A 24,899-nucleotide genomic window follows, 5' to 3' on the forward strand; every position below is an offset into this window, starting at 1 on the left:
GCCCATAGGAAATCAGAGGATAAAGATTAAAATTTTATTTAGCTGCACCTGTGTATCCCTCCCCCCACTTTCCCTACACACACACACACACACACACACACACACACACACACACACACACACATTCATAGAGGGAAATTTTGTTTCTTTTTGCATACCCTGCTTTTATTTTTTTCATTTAGGATCACTGATTTAGAAATGAGTGCGATGTTAGAAGATGTCTGTTTTAACATTCTCATTTTACAGACAAGGAAGCTGAGTCCAGAAAAATGAAGTGACTGACTTTTTGTTACATAGATAGTAACAGAAACAAGATTTGAATGCAGACCTTTGGGCTCCGTCTCTGAGCTCTTTACATGTTACTGTGTGCCTTATCCCTCTCCTCTTTCTTTTCTTGAAAGCAATGAATCGATTAAGGACAAAAACACCCCACAGTTTTTGGAATAAAACTTAAACATTTTGGGGAGATCCTTAGGAGAGATTGGAATAATTTCTTTGGGATCAGAAGGTTTAAAATCTCCCCTTGCTTGAGGTGCAAAAAATTGTATTTGGTAAAGGAAACAACAACAATGACAAAAGACTTAATATATACATCAATAACAGAGATTCATGGGAATTTAAAATTGTTTGGGACTTCTGAGTTTACCTACTCCAACTCTCTTGTTATATGGATGGAAGACTTAGGCCCCTAGACATGAATTGTAGGATCCTAGATCATAAATTTAGAATTAACAAAGATCTTCCATGCATTCTAGTCCACTAAATGCTCTTAGTCTACAGTTGAAAAAATGAAAGTTGAGAAAATTAAGTTCTAAATTAAATTTAGATATTAGATAAATTTAGATCTAAAATAGTGCAGAGGTCACCGAAATAGATTCAAGGGGTGGTATTTGAACTTAGAGAAACAGTTATCATTTATTAAGTTTCTACTGTGTCAGGCACTGTGCTAAGTGCCGGGGATACAAAGAAAAGCAAAAAAACTCAAGTCCCTGATCTCAAAAAGCTCACAATCTGATGAGAGATGATATTCAATAACTATGTACAATTGAGATTCAGAGAGGATAAATTGAAGACAATTAATAAGGAGAAGAGACTGGTATTCAGAAGGATTGGAAAAGGTTTTTTTTTTGCAGAAGATGAGATTTTAGCTGAGGCTTGAAGGAAGCCTCCAAGCATGGAGGACAGCCAGCCAAGTCTGCCACTGTGTAATGGAGTGCCTACTTTGAGACACAGTCTATGTGAAAAGGAGTAAGATGTAAAAAGACTGGGAAGGTAGGAAAGAGTGGGGTTATGAGGAATTTTAAAAGACAAACAGGATTTTTATATCTAATCCTGGAAGCAATAGGGAGTCACTGGAGTTGATGGAGTGGGGGGGGGTTTCATGCTCATACTTAAAATGCTTCATTTTGGGAGATCAATTTGACAGCTGAGTCTCTAGAGGTTAGATCAGAGTGAAGAGGGATTTGAAGAAGGGAGGCTAACCAGAAGCTTATTGCAACAAGCTTTTGAGAACAGGAATAATTCAGTTAAAATCTGGCTTCAGATGCCTACTACTTGTGTAATCTTTGCCTACCTCAGTTTCCTCATTTGTGAAATGAGGATAATAACAGTATCTACCTCTTAGGGTTGTTGTGAGCATCAAATAAAATTACATTTATAAGGCACTTTGTAAATCTTGATACACTTTATAATTAGCTAACTATTAATGTGAACTCATTATCCTGCCGGGGACTGTGTGGACATTTCAGCTTTCTTGCTAGACAGATCTTAGATCTAAAGCTGGAAAGGTCGTTAAAGTTCTTTTCATCCAACTGCTTCATTTTACAAATAAGGAAACTAAGTAAAGTCCAAGTAGATGAAACTGTAGCTTATCCAAATTGTCATGAGTAGTACTAGTTGGTTTCTGTATCCTCTATCAGCATGGCTAGGCAGGCCCTCCATAAATAGTTGCTGATTGGTATTATCTGGTTCCTTCTCCTTAGCTCCTCTGATTTCACATAGAGAATTCTGTTCCAGATCAACTCCCTACATCCACCTCGTCAATAGAAATAGCTGCTAAGGTTTCACATATCTTGTTTTCCTTTTGTTGCCTCCCAAGTCAGCATTTTACATAGTGATTTCCTAAGGATCTACCCAGTTAATTACTTAGTTGATAGTTAACTTCCAATCCTCACCCCTGTCCAGATTCTGAACGTCACATTGTAGAAAGGACATCAATAATTTAGAGACTCTCTAGAGAAGGGTCATGAGTATGGAAAAGTCTTAAGATCATGTCACATAAAGATTAGTTGAAGGAATTGAGGGCATCTATTTTGGAGGAGAGAAGATACAGGGAGGACTCAACACCTGTTCACAAGTATTCAAAGGACTGTCACGGGGCTAGGTTTTTATTGCTAGACTGAACCAGTGGGCGAAAGCCACCGATGTGGATTTGGATTTCATGAAAGGAAAAAAAAAAAAAAAACTTGCTAACAATGAAAGCTGCACGTGATCATAATGGGTTACTTTGGGAGGGAGAGGACTTTCTTTCATAGCAGGAAATTGAGCAAATATTGATGCCCACTCATATTGGAAAGGGGATTCTCTGCTCTGGGTGCACAAGCTAAAACCAGGATATATGGAGAGGGAGCAAGATGAAGTGGAAAGAACTCTTGTTTTGGACTCCTGAGTCCTGCTTCTGACATTTACCAGCTTGGGCAGCTCATAGCCATTGCTTTCTCTGGATCTCAGTTTCTTCATCTGTAAATTGGGAACTTATATCACCTAGTTCCCTAGTTTCTTTGAGAAGAGTGCTCTGTAAGTGTTCAAGTGTTCAATAATTGAGCACTCATTATCAATCACGCCATCCCACTGTGGCCCACACTTAGGGAGATTGAATATGACAAGATACTCTGATCCAAGATGTTATAGCAATATTAATATATAGAATTGTGGAGCCAACCCAACCCTCAGAGACTCCTGTGGAAGTCAATAAAAGATCCTTCTTCAATGACAGGTCTTCTCATAAATACAGGCTTTCCCAGTTTGGAAGTGCCCTAGAGGAAGGCAGAGGGTTGAAGGAAAAGGGTGTGGGGGTATCTGCTTATTTAGTAGGATGATTGAATTACAAGAATATATTGGGTGCTCATTGAACATGGCACTCCCTGGGGCTTTCTCATGTAAAAGAGAGGTACAAATTTGTGGCCATCCTCCAACAGCCAAAGCACGCATTTGTTTATCTGTACTTTTTTGCACAGTTGAACTGTTCTGAGCTTCCAACCCCTTAATCTGTCAGTACATTGGACTGAGATCTTGGAAGAGTCCTTCTTGTTTCCTGCTGAGATCCTGGATAATAAAGAACAGGGAAACCAGGGCTGGGAACCAGGTTAGGAAGAACCCACTGTTTGAGAAATATTAAGACATGTCACTATATGTAGTTTTAATATTTATATTGATACAATATTGATATTTATAAATTTTGATCCAGCAGTTCCACTATTGGATGTTTATAGTGTGATACAGTGCAGGGGTGGAAGAGAAAAAGAACAGAATCTGGAGTCAGAGAACCTTGTTCCAAATCCCACCTTAATTAATTGATTAATTACTTTGAATGAGCTACTCACTCCTTGGACCTCAGTTTCCTAAAGTGGAAAGGGGGTGGGGGAAGTTAGAAGAGATGGCTGCTAAAGTCCCTTTCAGTTCTGGATAAATGCTCCTTTGATCTCAAAGAATTTGATGACAGAGAAAAAGGTTATATGCGTGTATATTATGTATACATCCACACACAACTTATATCTATATCTATATATCCCCTTGATTGCTTAGAGGCTTCCTTGCACTCCTCCCTACCCCCACACTTCAAAGTAAATTCAAAGAGGATATTTACTTATGTCTTCTGTGTGTTCTTAAAAAAAAAAAAAAGACATCATAGTCACCACAGCCACAAAATAAATATTCTCTGCTTGAGCTGGAAATCTCTGGTTATACTAAGGGAACAACCTCTGATCCAGAGGCCTTTCTTCCTGCTGGCCTTCAAGGGCTAGCCTTTCCCCCTACCTCCAGTGCCCTCCCCTGCACCAGGTCATAGGTCTGGAGCGAATGGCCTTCTAGACAAGTCTGTGTTTGGAATTAGGTCATCTCCTGTTTGTCTTCCCTCCTTTGGGATAGGGCCATGTGAGATCTCAGAAGTGACCGGAGTAGCAGGGTCTCAGATACCAGAGCACAAGTGCCAGAAACAGCAGCACAGCCAGACCATTTGGGAGAGAAAAGGTTGCCTACAGAGAGAGATATCGTTGGGTGAAAAAGAACACTTGATATTCATGGGGATGGACTCAGGGGGAAAAAAAAGATATAAAATGAGCAACCCTGCTGCGTATATTCCAATGAAGATTAACTACTAACCTCTTAACTGATTATAATCATTTTATGATTCTTCCTTGACATTGCCTTTCCTGGGTGAGAATAAAACTGCCTCTTCATACGTGATTCATGTTTGTACTCTGGGTATCTTTTTACTTCTTCCACCCTGCTGGGGAGGAACCCCTCAGACAAGAGCCAAAAATAGAATTGTTCCTCAGGAATCTGAGGTGGGGGTAGGATTGAAATCCTGGGAGCCTGGTTCTACTATTAAAGAGACAGGCAACCTCAGGGCAAAGAATGTGGGATAAAACCACCATGGTAGTTAAATGGCAAGGGTTGGTCAAGGCTGTGTCACCCTGGTAGCCTCAACCTGGTAGTGCCTGGTCAGCCATTTGTGCTCTCTAGAAAACAAAATATTCATAGCAACAGTTTTTGTGTTGAGGGGGCAAGAGGAAAATAAAGTAATTATAGGAAAAAACAGATTCTTTCCCCATCCAAATAGAAGAAATTTTCTGCTGGTATGATTCTGGGCAAGTCAACCTACCTATTCTTCAGTTTTTCACCCTTCAGCCTCTCAGGTTCCTCCTCCCAACTCTAGATATATGGTCTTATGATTGAGGAATGAATGAATAAATTTTGGTATCTAATAGCAATGTCATATTATTGTGCTCTAACAAATGATTCAGATGAGGAATTCAGAAACATAATTAGATTTGTAGGAATTGATAGAAGGAAAGTAGAGATACAGAATTGCTATAGTTAAAAAAAAATGAGAACAATTTGAAAAGTCAGGTGCACTCAGAATAATTGCAACAAACCATTTTGATTTAGTTGGGACATATATGCCTCCTCCCTAAGGAGAGGTAGGGGACTATGGGTATGGAATATTGTATCTACTGTCAGTTTTTTTTTTTTAATTTTTGTGTTGCTACTTTTCTTTGTCATAGAAAAAGGAAACATAAAAATGTCTTTTTTTTTTTTTTTTTGGAAGGCAATAAGGGTTAAGTGATTTGCCCAGGGTCACACAGTCAATAAATATCTGGGGCTGGCTTTGAACTCAGGTGCTCTGGACTTCAGGGCCACTGCTTGAACCGTTGTGCTGCTTAGCTATCCCTAATGTCTAAAAACAAATAAACATAAAAGGTATAAATCAAATACCAAAAACATATGGAATTGAATTTGAGATAAAAAGGAATGAAAGGAGGAAAAAAGAGAGAAAGAAAAAATAAGAAAAGATAAAAAGAAAGTTTTATGTTTTTTTTAATCTCATTTATAGATCACCCCTGCTTCTCTAATGGTTCCCATATTTAATTATTTCATACTAAGCTCTAGAGCAGCCTATGGGTATATTTGTATATTCAATAATTAATGTAATCTCAATAGATTTCTCAATCAATCAACCTCAGAGCTTGTAATAGTTCATCAAATACTATTTACTTAACAAATTGGATATACTTCCTTTCCTAATAGTAATAACTCATATCCATAAATATATATTTATAATATGCCTTTATCTCCTAGGATTAGGTAAATATTAAATGAATGAATATAACATTTATTAATAAGTTAACTCAGTAAAAAAAAAAAACAGAGATAGATAAATGTAATGTTTTAATTGTGAGAAGTTACCTCAAATCTTCACTATAGAAGATGACTTCTTTTTACTTCTGAGATTATAGTCCCATATCATTTAGCTAATGTAGAATAAGAAAATCTCTTCACAGAGATTTGTTCACAGAAATTATTTTTGTCTTCTCAAAGTAAAGGTTAAAAAAAAGTTCTATCAAAAAAGAAGGCCCCTCCATCATCTTTCTGTCTTTTTCAACTTCTCTCCATCTATATCAAAGAAACAGAAAATTCATCTTCAATCAAATCATGATGCTTAACATTTTCTAATTTGACAGTTAAAATTGACATCTCAGCAACATTCCATTTGAATTCTAAAGATACATTAATAGTATTTGGAGTCTCTTGGGAGCTTCTAGTGAAATCAGTGTTAGAATAAGAAGGATAGAAAAGAAAGAGGGAAAGAAAGAAGGAAAAAAGAAAGAAAAAAAAAAACACAAGGATCTAAATGGTTGAGAGCAGGTGAATTAGTAGCAGTAAAAAATTACCACTCTGTCATCAGGGCTGCCTACCCTTAGACAGACAGAGCCCTGGGCTAGAGCTATGCCAGGAGAAGTTACATTAAACTGGATCCAATCTTTGGGATATAAATTTTAAATGTTTTCCCACTTGGGCAGGATATTCTATTTGGATCAGGTTCAGAGCATCCCTTTGCAAAGTTTCTACAGATTCAGAAGGTGCTTCTTCCCTATCCTGATAAAATGGAAGCCCCTTGAGGGCAGGAACTATTTTGTTATACTATTGCTAGTTCTAGCATTTAGAAGGTATCTGGAACAGATTAAATGTTTAATAAATGCTTGTTGATTGTTTTCTTATTGATAGAATCTTTATCTAATGGATTATTTCTCATCTATAAAAAGATAGAAGTGGGTTAAATGATTTCTGAGCTTTCTCCAGTTCTAAATCCAAGAATCTATGATTGCAGAATTTGAAGGTTATGATGATAGAAGAAAAGTCCTGGCAAATGCTATGGATCTAGAAAAAAATTGAATATGGGACTGGTAATATATTCTGTGTCTGTCATTTAAGGACAATTTTGATGTCATGGAGAAAGCCTTGATCTTTGAAACAGAAAAGATCTGGCTTTAAACCATCTTTTCAACATCACTGTGTGACCAATAGAGCACAGATCTGATAGAAGCAAGTTCTTTCACCTCTGCTTCTTAGAATTCCTGGCTTTTTTCAAGATTTAGCATTATGTACTACCTTTTACAGGAAAGAGCTCCCAGTTCTTGTAGCTGCTAATGCTCTTTCTTCTAAGTGTACCTTTCATCGACTTTGAATTTGTTTTGAAAATGCCTATTGTGTATTCATCTTTCCTATTAGAATGTAAACCCTCTGAAAGCAAGGGTTACTTTTCCCTTTTTTTCCTTCCTTCCTTCCTTCCTTCCTTCCTTCCTTCCTTCCTTCCTTCCTTCCTTCCTTCCTTCCTTCCTTCCTTCCTTCCTTCCTTCCTCCCTTTCTCTCTTTCATTCTTTCTTTTGTTGATGTTATGATATACATTATTCTTATAGTCACTTTATATAAGTTCATAAAAGTCTTTCCATACCATCATCCATACTCACTTCTTATAACACAATCATATTCCAACACATGCCTAAGCTACAACTTATTCAGCTGTAATGACCACGTATTTAAAATCAGCCGGAGTCAGGAATTCAGGTTAAGGGAAAAATCTTCAATATTTATTGAAGTGAAGAGGTGAATAAAGATTGCGATAGCAATATGGGCAAGAAAGATTGCGATAGCAATATGGACAGCTGCGACAGGAAGCCAGCTAACAGAGAGAGATCTGAGCTGAGCCAACCGTCACAAATAGCAATACCAAAAGTCTCTCCTTTCCCTTCCTTTTCCACTCCCCTGCCTCCACCCACCAAAATCGTCATTTCCTATACAACACATCAGGACTTGCACAAAGAGTGGGCAGGGGCCATTCTTTCTCCAAGCTTATATATTAATAGATTATGGTCCAATTACTATTTAGCCTCATGTGCTTGGGACCTCAGTGCATCAACTCAAGCCTCAGCCCATTACATTCAGCCATTCTTCAATTGATAGACATCCTTTTAGTTTTCAGGGTTTTTTTTTTTTTGTCACTACCAAACAGCTTTTATAAATATACTTTTTTTCTTTTTTCTTTCTTTTTTTTCTTTTTTTGCTGAGGCAATTGGGGTTAAGTGACTTGCTCAGGGTCACACAGCTAAGAAGCGTTAAGTGTCTGAGGTCAGATTTGAACTCAGGTCCTCCTGAATTCAGGGCTGATGCTCTATCTACTACATTAACTAGCTGCCCCTATAAATATCCTTTTACACATAAGTGTTTTTCCTCTTTGATCTAATTTTACAAAGAAGGAAATGAGTCACAGAGGCAGAAGTGATTTGCCCAAAGTTCCCCATGGAATCCTAGATCCAGTGCTGGAAGGGTCCTTACTTCATCTTAGAAATGTAGAAACAGAGATCCAGGGAGGCTGTCAGTTTCCCAAGAAGTAAATGACAACGGCAGAGTTGAAACCCAATCTATGACGCCAGAATCTTACTAATTAGGGATCAGAGAAGGGACAATAGGTATGACCAGGTAGCAGTTGATGTCAACAGGGCAAATGATAACCAGGTCCAGAACTACCTGTAGGGGAGAAATTGACTTCTTGTTGAGAGGGAGTAAGCTTCCAGGTATTTGAGAACTCAGCTCACTGTGAATTCAATTAAATGAATATGAAAAAAAATATTGGAAGTTATAATTCAATTGTGTCTGACTTCATAGATACTACAATTTATATACATTTCTCAATCGATGGTCATCCTCTTTGTTCTTCAGTCATGTCTGATTTTTCATGACCCCATTTGGGGTTTTCTTTTTATTTATGTATTTATGTATTTATTTTTTAAATGACTTTTTATTGACAGAACCCATGCCAGGGTAATTTTTTACAGCATTATCCCTTACACTCACTTCTGTTCTGGTTTTTCCCCTCCCTCCCTTCACCCCCTCCCCCAGATGGCAAGCAGTCCTTTACATGTTGAATAGGTTACAGTATATCCTAGATACAATATATGTGTGCAGAACCGAACAGTTCTCTTGTTGCACAGGGAGAATTGGATTCAGAAGGTATAAATAGTCCGGGAAGAAAAGCAAAAATGCAAGCAGTTTATATTCATTTCCCAGTGTTCTTTCTTTGGGCGTAGCTGCTTCTGTCCATCCTTGATCCATTGAAACTGAATTAGCTCTCTTTATCGAAGAGATCCACTTCCATCAGAATACATCCTCAAACAGTATCGTTGTTGAGGTATATAATGATCTCCTGGTTCTGCTCATTTCACTTAGCATCAGTTCATGTAAGTCTCGCCAATCCTCTCTGTATTCATCCTGCTGGTCATTCCTTACAGAACAATAATATTCCATAACGTTCATATACCACAATTTACTCAACCATTCTCCAATGGATGGGCATCCATTCATTTTCCAGCTTCTAGCCACTACAAACAGGGCTGCCACAAACATTTTGGCACATACAGGTCCCTTTCCCTTCTTTAGTATCTCTTTGGGGTATAAACCATTTGGGGTTTTCTTGGCAGAAATCATAGAAAACTTTGCCATTTCCTTCTCCAACTCATTTTACCTATGCAGGGTTGAATGACTTGCCCAAAGTCATAAAGTTAGTGCTGGGGCTGAATTCAAACTCAGGTCTTCCTAAGTCAAGGCCCATTGCTCTCTCCATTGTGCCATCTCTCCATCAAGTTGCCCAGTTATTGGTAAGGTGAACAGCAAACTTCTCATGAGGTCTCATGGGGATTTCTATCAGCCATTCACTTCCTGTATTCAAGCAGGACTTTCTATTCTAGACTACATAGATATCCAGAGTGACAGAAGGTCAGTTCTGGGAGGGATTACATTTCTTTTGCCACAATTATTCTTCCCAATAAGGCAGAGAAGGGAGAAGGAGCTCCCTGGTTAATTTCCAAACTCAACAGAGCAGAATTAACCATATACTTGGGTTGAAAAATGGAACTCTGAGATTCATAAAATGTAGGGTTGGAAGCAACTGGAGACACAACTCAACCCAACTTTACCATTTTAAACATGAAGCTAGCTATATAATGTTGAGCAACTCAACTTTTTTTTTTTTTAACCTCTGTTTGTTCTTCTGTAAATGGGGATAATAGTAGCACCTGCCTCTCAGAGTTATTATGAGTATCAAATGAGATTATAATTGTAAAGTTCTTAACACAGAGCTTGGAAGACAGTAAGTTGCGCTCTCTTTCTCTCTCTCTCTCTCTCTCTATATATATATCGATATATCAATATATTTCATTACAATTATCACCATTGTGGAATATATAGGATAATGCTGAATGTATAGGTATTGCCTCAGGTAAACTGAGACCTAGGAAAGCCCTTAACTTTTAAAATTTTAGTTTTGCTGAGGCAACTGGGCTTAAGTGACTTGCCCAGGGTCACACAGCCCAGAAGTGTTAACTGTTTGAGGTATATTTGAACTCAGGTCCTTCTGACTTTAGGGCTGGTGCTATACCCACTGAGCCACCTACTTGCCCTTAGCCTTTAACTTAAAAAAGCCAATGTCTCCCACTGCATTTGAGGCCATCTCCAGTTGTTGTGATATATATTTTGCCGTTGGACTCAGATGACTCTTCAGGAATCCTTTGCACAGCCCTTCCGCACTTAAATCCAATTCATTTGCAAGTTACAACATCATCTTCCAAATGTCATGGTCCTTTTTGAGATCAAGGACAAACAACAGTAACAGCAATCACTACCATCATCACCATCAATGTTCTCATGTCTTGTAATGACATTTTATTCCCTCTTAAAGGAGTCTCAGGTCCCCTGCAGGCATTCAGGATAACAAACCATTAAATCTTAGACAAAATCAGTCATCAGACTTTTTTTTTTTTTTTTTTTTTTTTTTTTAGATACCTATTATTTTTAAGCTAAATGCCAGGTTGCGATTAAGGGTTGATAGAAAAAACAAAATAATCCCTGTCCCCAATTGTTGAAAACTATACATGCAAATAAAAGTAAATACAAGAAATAAGCAAATGGCAAACATTTTATAGATACAGCAAAAACACAGAAAATAACTGTTCTTTAATTAGCTTGTGTCAGAGGTTCTTAATCTGAGGTCTGAATAAAAAGGAAGAAAAAAGAAAAAAATTGATAATTTTTTCGCTATAATTTGGTTTCTCTGTATTTTCATGTATATATTGAAAAACACTTTTTTTTTTTCTGGAAAAGTTTCCACAGGTTTCACTAGCCTGCTCCCCCAACCTGCCCCTGTCAGGTCTAAGTCATACTTATCAAAAAGTTAGAAAACACTGCCTTAGAAAATTGAGAAAAATCTCCCGCCTTAAATCCAATTCACACACAGGTCAGGACATCATCCAGCACACTGTGATGTCATTGATCTCCCTGAAAATGAGGGATGAACAACAAAAACAGCCAACAACCTTCTCTAAAGAGGCAAAAGAGATTTGGGAGCAATTAGAGAGCCTCTGTCTCTCAAAAACTCACCAGCCTTTGGGGTGTTAAAATGTGGAGAAAGGTGAGAGCCTGGTTTGTGTCTTGTTAACATGTGAAATCCTCGGCCAATCTCTTGGACACACATCCTTTCGGATAGGGGGATGTGGGAGGGGGTGGAACTGCCTGAAGAGAAATCAAAGACAAAAGATGGGAAAGGAGAAAAGCTACAAACTGATAAATGAGTGAATTCTGGCCAACTTTCTGGGAGCTCATGGGTCAGGAGATAATTGACAGAGAACCAGGTTTCAGAAAAGTACATGAAAGAAACCCTGGGAAGAAGCGGGCCGTCCGGTGAGCTGGACTGTCCGCCCAAGGCTTCCTTCCAGCCGGGGCTGTCAGTGGAGCAGGGCTGACCCTGAACAGATGCCAGCAGCCTCCTGGATGGACCCATCTCTTGCTGCCTGGCCAGGGGATGGAATCTCTGCTAGAAGCATCAGGTTAGTGGCTCAGTCCAGACGCCCTCTCTGGTTTTCATATGTGCAACTTCACTTTAAGGAGTGTCAGAAATAACAGATCTTCTGGAACTAAAACAGAGTTCAAAAGTTCACTTCGGGGTATCGAGGGGCCGGGAGCTGATGCTTCTGGGGGAGACCAGATCTTTTCATATGTGGACATGGCCCATTTATTTTCAGGAAAGAATTCGGATACAGGCTGAGTTAGTTATCTTGGTCTATTCACAGGATTCCATCTCTCTTAGCTTGCTTTGTGTTTTGGATTCTTAGACATAGTGAATTCTGACATTTTCCTTGTTCCCCAAAGAATATATTTGGGCCTCTAAGAATCTCCAAAGATTGAATTCTTTCTTTCTTTTTTTTTTTTTCTTCCTGACACAAAGATGAAGAAATTACAAGGGCTAGACAATTTTCCTGATCCCTTTGTAAAAAGCCAACAAAAGCAGTTTTAGATATAAAGCATCTTAGTCCTGTTGGTGTTGGTAGGCAGGTCAAGAGTTTCACCAACTGAGAAATTAACCATCATTTCTCTGTCAAAGAAGCCTTCCATCAAAGAGCTTACCTGCTTATGAGAGAAACAGTATGTGCACGGGCAGGAGCGTATATACAAGATGCATAGAAAATAGATGCAAAGGAACCTTAAAAGGGGAAGATCATAGATGCAAGGTTGGAAGAAACCTTGGAAGTGACAGAACCAAACACCTTCATATTTCAGAAAAGGAAACTGAGAGATGTGTAATGTTTTATATACTACAACTTATTTAGATATTCATCAATTGATGGATTCTTCCTCTTTGTTACTCCGTCATGTCCGACTCTCCATGACTCCATTTGGGGTTTTCTTGGCAGAGATCCTGGAGTGGTTTGTCATTTCATTCTCCAGTTCATTTGACAGATGAGGAAACTGAGGCAAACAAAGGGAGATGACTTGCTCAGGGTCATACTAGGAATGTATGATCTCCCTTCCCTTCCATGTATTGCCTATTAACCAACACTAAGCTAATTATTTCTATATAGGGACTTGGAGATGGAAGAGATCTTAGAACACTTTTAGATTTCTTGATAATTTAAAAATAAAGTAAATCTAAGTACATAACAGTGGCAATAAGTCCAAGACTCTTCTTTGAGTCAACTAGTGGCAAAGTGTAGCCAGTGCTGGCCTTGAAGTGAGGTAGACCTGAGTTTGAAATTGGCCTTGGACTTGCTAGCTTGTGATCCTGGTCAAGTTGCTTAATCTACCGGTGCCTCAGTTTCCCCCATTGTAAAATGGGACCAATGACTGTCCTACTTCAAAGAGTGGTTGTGAAGATCAAAGGGGATAAAACTTGTAAAAAATGCTTAGGGACTTCAGTGCCTGGTGATATGTAGGTATGGATCAAAGACCAATTTCTGGTGTTCTCCTTCTCAAACTACCTTGTATTAACAGCTTTGTGTATGTGTTTACATATGTATGTGCTAAATTGACACAGATAAGTTGTATAAATCTTGCTGTATAAATCGATTAGAGTATAAACTCTTTGTGGGTAGACTTGTTGGCTGTCAGGACTAGAGTTTGAGCCTAGGTCTCCTGATTACAGATGTGACCCTGGGCAAATTTCTCACAAATAAATATAAACAAATAAATATTTTTATTTACAAATTCATCTAAAATAAATTCATAATGATAGAAATATAAACAACATGAACACTCACAGCTAATTGGTTGGTTGTTGTCCTTCATTCTAGAAGAGGACCAAAATGACATCACAGTGTTAGAGATGATAGTGTGTCTGACTGTGGTTGATCAGACCAATATGAGCTAGAGCTCATAAATAAGTAAAAAAACAAAAACAAAAACAAAAACAACTTTTTGAGAGTCAATTTTCTTCTGTGTAAAATGGTGATAAAATAGCACCTTCTAAGCATATTGTGAAAACTTACTGTTAAAGTATGATGCAACTATCAGCTATTATTATTATTATTATGGATATTATAATTCTCATATTCCCTGGAACTCACATAGAAATAATTCTGGGCTAAATCCCTAACCTACCACTCCTGCTTTTTTGTTTAATATTTGGCAGACCAGTTCACAGGTGGATAGAATAATTGCTTTTTTGCAATTGAATTAAAGTTTCAGGATGCAAGCTTATCTTCTTTGGTTTTGCTGAAAGTATCTTCGGGACTATTATTATTATTATTTCAAGTCTATCCATCTTTCCATTACACTATTCTGAGGATATTAAAAAAGCAAAACTAAGCCCCACCAGTTGACCCAGGTGTCTGATCCTCCCCAGGAGACAGAACTGAAAGGTTACTAACCAGTCTGATTTAAAATCTCCTTATTGTATCAATACAGCAATTTCCCAGCCTCTTGAGTCCAGCAGCCTTCTAAGCAGTGATGGATATGTAAATAATCCATTGTCTGTACACACACACACACACACACACACACACACACACACACTCTTTCCCCCAAACAGAGATGTAACAGGAGTATTCAGAGTTGAATTTCCTGTCTCTGTCTTCTTTCCTGGTCCTCTGGAATGGAACACCCTACACACACTGTCATGCGATTGACCAATAACTTGGGCTATTGGGTCTGAAAACGAATCTTCTTGAACGTCTTTAAGAAAAAGTTGTGGAAAGAGGGGAAAGGGGAAGGAATAATCTATCAGGAATCTTTAAAAAAAATCCATCCACTAGAATAATAAGAATAGTTGATTATAGTTCCTCACTTTATTATTTAAAAAGAATAAGATTTTTATTTCTTCTCTGCTTCCCTCACTCCTCCATTTCTCTTCCCTAGAGTATTATAGTCAGATCACTGGAGGGGTAGGGAGAGGTTCAGCTCTTATTTTTCCTTTAATTTTTGGGTCATCGTGACCCAACTGTCTCACTACCATATGTCTGAAATAGTTTCCTTTTCTCTGTGGCCAATGACTAAAGGTAATGTTGGTGAGGGCAGTGACACTTTTAAGAATGGATCTGTTTTTTTTTTTTTTTTTTTCCCCTAAACATTCAGTGATACAGAGGGGAATTTTTCTGTGGAAAAACCTGGAAGGGAATGGAGGTGAGGTAGGAAAGGCCAGTCTGAGGGCTCCATTCTTTATCCCAAAGTGCTATTCTCCTGAGGCAGAACTGGGGAAGGCATTAGAGAAACTGGCTGCTCATTCTTGAGGCAATGTTCTCAGCTGGTCAGCATTTATAAAGTGGGACACATCTGGTCTTAACGCTTGAGGATGGAGAAGAGGGGAAAAAGCAACATCCCCAGCTCTGGGAAATGGTCTCACCTCGTGCCAAGATAAAACCACCCCTCTGGATCTGAAGAATTAAGGGAAGGTGCTTCATTAGACAGAGAGGGGATTCTCGTCAGAGGCTCCCTGACCCTTCCTCTGTTGCCACTTCCTCAGCTGTCTCCTGCCCTCCCTAGCTCTCCTCCTTAAAACTTTCCAGGTTCAGGCCAGACTGGAAGATTTATGATGTGTTTTAGGTTTTGGATGGCCTGGGATCACACTTGGGTGATGAAGGGCTGATGGGTTTACAGATAGCCTCTGGAGTGGAGGGAGAGGTGAATAGATGAACAATTCAATTTTCTTGTCTCTCTGTCTCTCATACACTTTTAAGCTTACACAGACATGCTTGGAGACACACACCAGGGCACACACAGACGTGCACACCTAGATACATATGGGGAAACCTGTCTGCAAATATAGATGCTGGGGGTGTGTGGAGAGAGAGAGAGAGGGGGAAAGAGAGAGGGGGGGAAGAAAGAGAGAGAAAGAGAGAGGGAGAGAGAGAGAGAGAGAGAAAGAGAGAGAGAGAGAGAGAGAGAGGGAGACAGAGAGAGAGAGAGACCGAGAGACCAAGAGACACAAAGACAGAGACAGAGATCCATACACACACAGAGACAGAAACAAAAAGAAAGAGATAGAGAGATAGAGACAAAGACAGAGAGACTAAGCAAGACAAAGAGAAACAGACAAATAGAGAGCCAGAGAGAAACAGAGACAGAGACAGAGATAAAGAAAGAGACAGGGAGACAGAAACTGAGAGAGACAGACCGACACAAAACCCAGGAGAAACAGACACATACTCTCACATAGAGAACAGAGAGACACACAAAGAGAAGCAGAGACAAAAACAGAGAGAGAAAGAGAGACACACACACAGAGAAACACACAGAAAGAGACACACACACAGAGAACAGAGACAGAGACACATACATAGAAACAGAGACAGAGAAAAGCACAAAGAGACAGAGACAGAGAGACATAGAGGCATAGAGACACACACATAGAGAGTTAAGTTATTGAAACTTAAAGCTTTTTCGATGGATTCTTACAAAAATGCTATATTGTTATTTCCTTAGGCATTATTATTTCCATTTCATAAAGGAGGAAACCGAGGCAGATAGAGACTAACCAAAATCATGGGCCAGTTAAGTGATGCAGAGTGCTGGGTCTGAAGTCAGAGAGACTCTTTTTCCTGAGTTCAAATTTGGCCTCAGACAGTTACTAACTTTATGACCCTGGGCAAGTCACTTAACTCTGTTTGCCTCAGTTTCCTCATCTGTAAAATGAGCTGTATAATCAAATGCCAAACCAGTCAAGAGTCTGCATGCCCAGAAAGGGTCATGAATAATCAAATGCAGCTGAAAAAATCCAGCAAAGGTCAGGCACAAAATACTAAATGTGGGAGGTTGGACTGGAATCCCAGTCTTTTAACTCCAAGCTATCATAAGGGTCCTATGAAGTAGGTGGTACAGTGATTTCCTTCCTCCTATTTTTACAACTAAGGTAGTAAATTGTCTCAACCCAGGCTTGAACTCATGTTTTCTGGTTCCTTTCATATCTCTGTTCCAATCCCAGCCTGTCTTTGTATCATACTCCTGTTTCCATGCTCCCTATACCTGGAATACATTCTGTCCTCTCCCATATCTTTGGGATCCCTATCCTCCTTTGCTATTTATCTCCAGTTCCATCTCCTCCTTGAAACTTTCCCTGATCATTTTCCCAACTATTATTCGCGCCTTTTCCCTCCTTCATATTCCTAGAGAGCTTTGCTTGATATCTACTGTATTATCTGAAGATATGAAATCATAGAAGTGGGGGAAGAAACCAAAAACATAGAAACTATCATGTCTAGTCTCTTCATTTGGCATATGAAGCCACTGAGGCACACAATGGTGCCCAAAGTTACAGGAGGAGTAGCTGAGACAAGATTCACCCTCAGGTCCATTGCCTCCAAGTAGAGAGCTTTTCCCATCAGCCTGCCTCTAGTACACCTTTTGTGAGTCTTAAACCCCTTTGCTGAAACCTATGGATTTATTTATCAGAATAATGATTTTTAAAAGGACATCAATAATTGAAGAAAATGCTAAATTTCAGTTAGAGATGAATGGGAATAAAAGATATATTTTTTTTCCATGGAAATTCACAGATTCTCAGAAATCAATCCATGGATCCCTTCTCTGTGCACCTCTGGTTAAGAATCCCTGTTCTAACTGGCTGTTGTGGCCCATGTCCTTAATCCAGGCACCTGTTGAGCCTGAGACTGGAAGATATCTTGAGATCTTTGAACTCTTGGGAGTTCTGAGCTGTAACTGCTACAGAACTGCACTGAGATTGGCCCAGTGAGCTTCTGAGATGGTGGTGGGTGGGAGAGCCACGGGGTTGTTTAACGAGGACTCTCCCAGATCAGAAACAGAAGAGGTCATTGCTTCTATGATGATCAGTAGTGAGATCAGTCACAATGGCTCCTGCACTTCCATTCTCTCTTTGGACAAGTTTTGGAGACTCAGTCCCTAAAAGAAAATTAAACAGATAAATAAAACATTGATGAAGACAAACTCCTGGTCCAGTAAATACTTGTTGAATTGAACTGAACTGAATACCAAGACTACAGTTATTCCTTTCACATTTCTGGGGTCAGGGGCACTGTGACCCCACCTTCCATCTGGAAAATCTCCATAGAATTTTTTAGCTTTTCCTTTGTACCAGAGAAAAAAGTCTGAACTATTATGCTATTAAAATGTAAAATATGTTTATTATACAATACTATATATTTTATGCATTTCTGATTTTAAAAATGTCATCTGTGAAATCTGCTAGCCTTTTTGAATCATCTAAAGCTTGTACCAAACTCTTCTTTCTTTCTTTCTTTCTTTCTCTCTTTCTTTCTTCTCTCTCTTTTTCTCTCTCTTTCTCTCTCTCTTTCTTGCTTTCTCTCTCTCTTTCTTCTCTCTCTCTCTTTCTTTCTTTGTCTCTTTCTTCTCTCTCTCTCTCTCTTTCTTGCTTTCTCTCTCTCTTTCTCTTTCTTTCTTTCTCTCTTCTTTTTCTCTCTCTCTTTCTTTTTCTCTCTCTCTTTCTTTTTCTCTCTCTCTCTTTCTCTCTCTCTCTCTTTCTTTTTCTCTCTCTTTCTTTTTCTCTCTCTCTTTCTCTCTCTCTTCTTTCTTTTTCTCTCTCTTTCTCTTTCTTTCTTTCTCTCTTTCTTTCTTTTTTTTCTCCCTCCCTTTCTTTCTTTCTTTTCTCTCTCTCTCTCTTTCTTTCTTCTCTCTCTCTCTTTCTTTCTTTCTGCCCAGGGTCACATGGCTAGAAAATATTAAGTATCTGATCCAGATTTGAACTCAGGTCCTCCTGACTTCAGTACTGATACTCTATTCACTGTACCAACTAGCTGCCCCCTCCCCATTAAATTTCTTATGCAGACCTGAGATACATCAAAACTGTTGGGAGAAATTGTAATGTGGACCAACTAACTGTATTTAATTTTTCTCCTCATGTCCTCAGGATTGTGTACTTTGACATGGTCAATGCTTAATCAAGTTTTGTTCTTCGGATTATATCTGTGGAATTGGAAGGGACACTTTCCTTTTAACTGATAAGGAAACTGAGATAGAAAAAAGTTTAAGGTAACATGCGCAGACCTAGACAGCAGGACACACACAGACTCCATACCTGGAACTCGCTCCTTTGTTAGATTGGTTCCAATTGAATGAAATGTATGCACATGTACCCAAGGACACTTAGACTGTGCCTTCTGGAACCCTTCAGCCACGTCCAAGCAGCCGCTCCATTCCCTCCCCCGCCACGCATTCCGGCCCTGGCTTTACTTAGAATAGCCTGGCTTCAGAAAGCCACGACCGAGCGGGGCCCATAACTCCACTGCCGTACACGTCCTTAATAGGGCCTCCAGGACTGGGGAAAAGCAGCCGAGTAAGCCATCCTCAGTAACCGAATCTTCTGCAGTTGGACGTGAGCTAAATGCTTGTTTCGGGACTAGCTGAACAACCCCAGTTTTGTCTTAACAGCTGCTGTAATAAACTTCCCAGAAAGTCTTGTAGTCACAGAAGTATTACTAGAAATCCTACCAGAAGGCTGGTGGAAACAGATAGATCATGCAACAAATTGATGGATAAGGCTTCTGACAATAAAGAGGGAATTAGCAAGGGCCTATTCTCGAGACAAAATAAATAAAAACCGGCTCGCGGAAATCTTTTCTTCTTCATCATCTTCTTCCCCCCCCCCCCCCCCCCCCCCCGAGATCTAATTACATGTGTCTTGAAATTCTTTCTGCATAGTTGCCTTAAAGGTTTGCCAAAAAAGAGAACATTTGAAAACTATGTTTTAGGTAAAATCCTGTCTCGGACCGGCGGGGCTTTCTCCTTAGATGACAAAACCGTTAATTGCTGTGATCCCAATGTATTCCACATTTAGAAACTAGATGACTGACCCACATAATGGACCCCATACTGACAATGATCAGGCCAGCAAAAGTCGGGCCTCTGATCTCCCATTAATTACTACACAAATACACTTCTTGTGGGCACTGGGTTGGGGGGACTAAAGTCCTCTTCACACATGTTCACAATAAAAATATCCCTCTTCTCCCTCCCGCTTCACCCTCACCACTCCCATTGGAAAAAAAAAATAAAAAAAAAAAAGGATTCACATTTTTCAAGATGCCATTTTAATGGCTTGAGAACTCTGGTATGAGAGTCTTTTGTTCTTCCAGTCTTTTTTCATTTTGTTAAAATAAAACCCACCCCCTGTAAAACTAAGTGTTCCTAGTTTGTAATGCCTTCATTTACTTGTGCTTTTATGGAGGGGCGGGGGGAGAGAAGAGCAAGACAGAGAGACAGATAGAGAAAGTGAGAAAGAGAAAGAGAATGAAAGAGACAGAGAAAGAGAGAGAGAGACAGGGATAGAGAGACAGAAACAGAGAGAGACAGAGAGAGAGACAGAGAGACAGGGACAGAAAGAGAGACAGAGACAGAGGCAGAGATAGAGAGAAATAGAGAAACACAGAGAGAGATACAAAGAGAGAAACAGACAGAGACAGAAACAGAGATAGACAAAGATAGAAAGACAGAGACAGAGACAAAGAAAAATAGAGACACAGAGACAGAAAAGACAGGGACAGAAACAAAATAACAGAGAGACAGAGACAGAAAAGACAGAGACAGAAACAAAATAACAGAGAGACAGAGACAGAGAAAGACAGAGAGAGAAAGTCAGAGACAGAGACAAAGAGAGAAAGACATACACACACACACACACAGAGAGAAACAGAAATAGAGAGATATACATTCATAGAAACAGAGACACACACAGAGAGAGATTACAATTCAACTGACACCTTATGAGTTGAATTCTATTGAGAAACTGTTGGGTTGATAGCATTTATTATAATTATAATTATATTATTATTATTTCTGGTTCCTCTTTGCTTCTCACTTATGGACTTCTGGTGAAGACAGTTCTTAAGGATTCATTTGTTTCTATGGCATCTTCTGTTCAAAAGTCTGGTGTTTTTGAGCATAACCAGATTTTTTTTTTTTTTTTTGGAAGGGGTGGGTGGTGATAGGTCTGGGGTCATTTGAACCAAAAGAGTTTAGGGGAAAGATTATTGACTCTGAAATCAAAGAATCCAGCTTCAAATCTCACCTCTGATTCTGGGTGACTTTGTGCTTTTCTTTGTTCCTTATTGTAAAATAAGAATTGGATTGGAGAGTTTCTGAGGACCCTTCTGGATATAAATCTCAGATCCTATGATCTCTTACTGTTTGCTTTGGTCTCTTTTGTGATACAGTGGAAAGAGGAAAGAGTTCTACTGAGACTACTCATCTTGTGATTTTGGACTTGTACTCTCTCTCTGTCTGTCTCTGTTTTTCTTTGTCTCTGTCTCTGTGTGAATATGCACACGCACATATACACATACATTTATACATAAATATGTATACAATTCTCTTTCTATCTATAGGAATACTTGAAAATGGGTTGGCAAATTATGGCTCATGGGCCAATACAGCTCACAGTCTATTTTTGTACAGCCCATGAACTAGGATTTTTTTCTTTTTTGGGTTTTGCTTTATGTTTTTTGTGTTTAAAAACACAAAATAAATATAAAAAAAATTGTGCTAAGAATATTTTTTATATTTTCACATTTAAAAAGAGTTTATTTTAAAATTTTGTGAAAAAAATAAAAATGTGTTTGTTTTGTATGAAAAATGTAAATGATTTTAAAAAAATAACCATTTTTAACATTTGGGCCACAAAAAAACAGTCAGTTGGGCAGATTTGGCCCATGGGCTGTAGTTTATATGCTCCTAGCTTAAACCATCTCTCAGGACCCTCCAGGTCATTCTTTCTGGATTGTTGTGAGGAAAGCCTTATTTTGCAAACCTTGACAGTATTATGTGAAGGTTAGTCATTATTCTTCGCTGATTCACAGAACGAAAAGCAAATGAAATAAAATAGAAGTAAAGGGCCTTGGACACTTTCTACATGACCTTGGGCAAATCCAAAAGCCTCCCTGGGGGGCTGTTGTTCCTCATCTAAAATAAAGGGATTGACTGAGGTGGCCTTTGAGCTCCCTTCCAGATCTCATTCTATGATTCCACAAAACCCTCAATGTGAACTATTATTACTAATAATAACGCTTCTGTTTGACTCTGTAACAATGACTATTGGCTAGAACGTTCACACCACTGTGTTCTGTGATGTCACAGCTGTAACCATGGCAACAGTATTGTGACATCACAAACAGAAAGATACTGACCTTGGCTGAGAATTCAAAGCAATTGCAGCCCATAAACTTCGAAAGCAGGCAGAGATAAATATCTTTTAGTCATAAAAGAACAAACGAAGAGGGGAATAAAAAGAGAGAGAGAGGGGGAAAAAAAAGGTTGGAACTTTTTTTAGAAATACAGTAAAATATGCTGCCAAGTTTTCCAGGAAGCACAGTGGACATTTAGAACATGTGAATTAATCGAGAGAGAGAGAGAGAGAGAGAGAGAGAGAGAGAGAGAGAGAGAGAGAGAGAAGAAACACAGAGAGAGACAGAGAGAGAGATAGAATGAGACAGAGACAGACAGACAGACAGAGACAAAAAGAGAGAGGAGGAGAGAGGCAGAGACAGAGATAGTGATAGAAAGGCATAGAGAAACAGAGAAAGACAGAGACAGAGGTAGAGAGATAAAGACACAGAAAGACAGAGCTAGAGAGACAGAGACATAGAGAAAGACAGAGCTTAGAGAGACAGAAAAATAGAGAAACAAAGAGACACAGAGACAAAAGGAGTAAGAGAGGCAGACAGAGGTAGAGAAAGATGTACAGAGATGCAGATATATAAAGAAAGAGATCCAGAAAGACATACACAGACACACAGAGGCAACATAGAAAAATGCTTACCATAGTGCCTGGCAATCAGCAGGTGCTTAATATTTGTTCCCTTTCCCCTTCATCCCCTTGCCTTGGAAAAAAGAAATCTAGAATAGTAGATACACCAAACAGTAAAGCTGGAAGGGGCTTAGAATAGGGGATATCAGAGCTATAAGGGCCTCAGAACAGGGAATGTCAGGACTGGGAGGGACCTTAGAGATCTTTTAATCTCATTTTACAGACATTCAGGTAAAGGGTTTTCCCCCTAACCAGACCCTGCAAAATAGAAGTGAAACCATGTCCCAAGTGACAGAGAAATTTAGCAATGAAAACCGAGAGAGGGAAAACAATCAGCTGATACTTGCCCCAAATGGAATCTGTAGCCTTGGCCTTGAACATGTGTTCCCAAAATGTTTCCACCTCTCTGCTCTCCTCTTACACATTTGCAATCCCATTGGGGATCCTTTACAAACAGGTGATTAGACCCAGTGACCCGAGAGCCAGGGGGAACAGGAGTTGGCCCAGGACTAAACAAGGCTCCCAGGATGCTCCGAGGAGATTGTGTTCCCCGCCACCCGCTCTTACTGCCTGTGTGCAGTGTGGTGGGGTATTTTACCTTTCCGAACCTGAGTTTTCTCTTCTGTATGTTAAGGGCATTAAGCTAGAGAGCCTCTAAGCTCACTTCCAGTTATGTCTATTTTTTTTTTTTTCTAGTGAGTTAGCAGGTAGGGATGGAATGTATTTCCTTGCTAAACCATGAACATTGACTTCCCCCAGTTTTGCACAAGGTGTGGGGGTGAACACCTCTACCCATCACCCCATGGGGCACACAGGATGCAGGAACGCTGGGAACAAGATTTTAAAAACTTTTTTTTTTTCAGAGAGGGAATGTAGCTGGTGCTTATAAAGCACTTTTAGGTCTGCAAAGCAAAGCACCTGTGGAGGTGATTTCTTCTGAGCTTCTTAACAACCTTGGGAGGTTGGTAGCATGGAATGGTGAACAGTATCATGAAGATTTGGGTATAAATGTTGCCTTAGCCCTACTAGCTGTTTGACCCTGCATCAGTAACTTAATTTCTCTGGGTCTCATCTTTACAATGAGGAAATGGGTCTCTAAAATTCTTTTTAGATTGAAACTGAATATCTTTTGGTATTATTCTGTTTTACTTATGGGAAATCCAAGTTTCACAGAAGTGAAATAGCATCCTATGATGTCACAGGTGGTAACCATTAGAAGCAGGATTTGAATCTGGTTCTTAGATACTCCAAAGGCCTTTGGATCTATGTTACATCGCTTACTTCTAACTTGCGGCCTATCTGGTTCCTGTCTTGTCTAGGCTATGAATTCCTGGAGTCAGGGCCCACATCTTCCCTTCAAAGACCTTCCATAAGTCTGAGCTCCCAGCAAGCTCTAGAGATCCTTGGTGTCTGGTTTATTGATATTTGAGAACAATACAAGGAAAAGGAGTGGTTTCTTCAGTGTTCTTTGGAGTTGGAGGAGTTTCAGAGGAGCCCCAGGCTCCCTCCTTGGAGCAATATAAGCTGTTAGTTTGGAGGCTTTCCTCTATGAGGATGGGTAGCAGTTTGCTTCCTGGCCAGTCAGCCTTTTTCTCCTGTCTTTATTATTTTCCTTCCCTTTCTCTTTCCCTTTCCCTTCCCCTCCTCTTCTTTCTCTCCTTTTCCTCTTCCTTCCTCTCCAGTTTCCTCCCTTTCTTTTGCTTTGATTTTGAATTCTTTCCTTTCTTTAAAAAAAAAAAGATATATATTTCATTGATGGATTTTGTTCTTACAGAACAATAATTTCCATATACACAAACCCATGCTCTGTCCTTGTCATTTTTCCTCATCATGGGGCTTCTGCATCTGTTCATAAAAGTCTTCCCATGTTTCTTTAAATCTTTCATATTTTTTTTTTTTACTTAATTGGTCAAATGCACCTATGAGTTCATTACAGAGTTTTTATTGAAATGATGAAATGATATCTATCAGCTTTCTCTGACATCAAAGAAAATCAGTTGGAAAAAAAAAAACATTTGAGGAAGTAAACCTTCCCCCCCCTTAATAGCTTATTCCTCAATAGAAATTATGATAGCAAATTTAAAGTCTCCCCCAATTAGAACTAGAATTCTAGACGTGGCATAGGTTGCCTTAGGAAGTATTTTCCCCCATTCTTTTGAAGGGGCTAAGGTTGGAGATTCATTTTGGGGTTGATATTGATACTAAATATCAACTGATATGCCTTTCAACTCTAAAATTTGATGATTCTGTAACTTATTCCTCTCTAGCAAGACTGATCAATATAGTT

The sequence above is a fragment of the Antechinus flavipes genome, chromosome 1 (assembly GCF_016432865.1).
Source record: "Antechinus flavipes isolate AdamAnt ecotype Samford, QLD, Australia chromosome 1, AdamAnt_v2, whole genome shotgun sequence".
In the NCBI taxonomy this organism is placed as follows: Eukaryota; Metazoa; Chordata; class Mammalia; order Dasyuromorphia; family Dasyuridae; genus Antechinus; species Antechinus flavipes.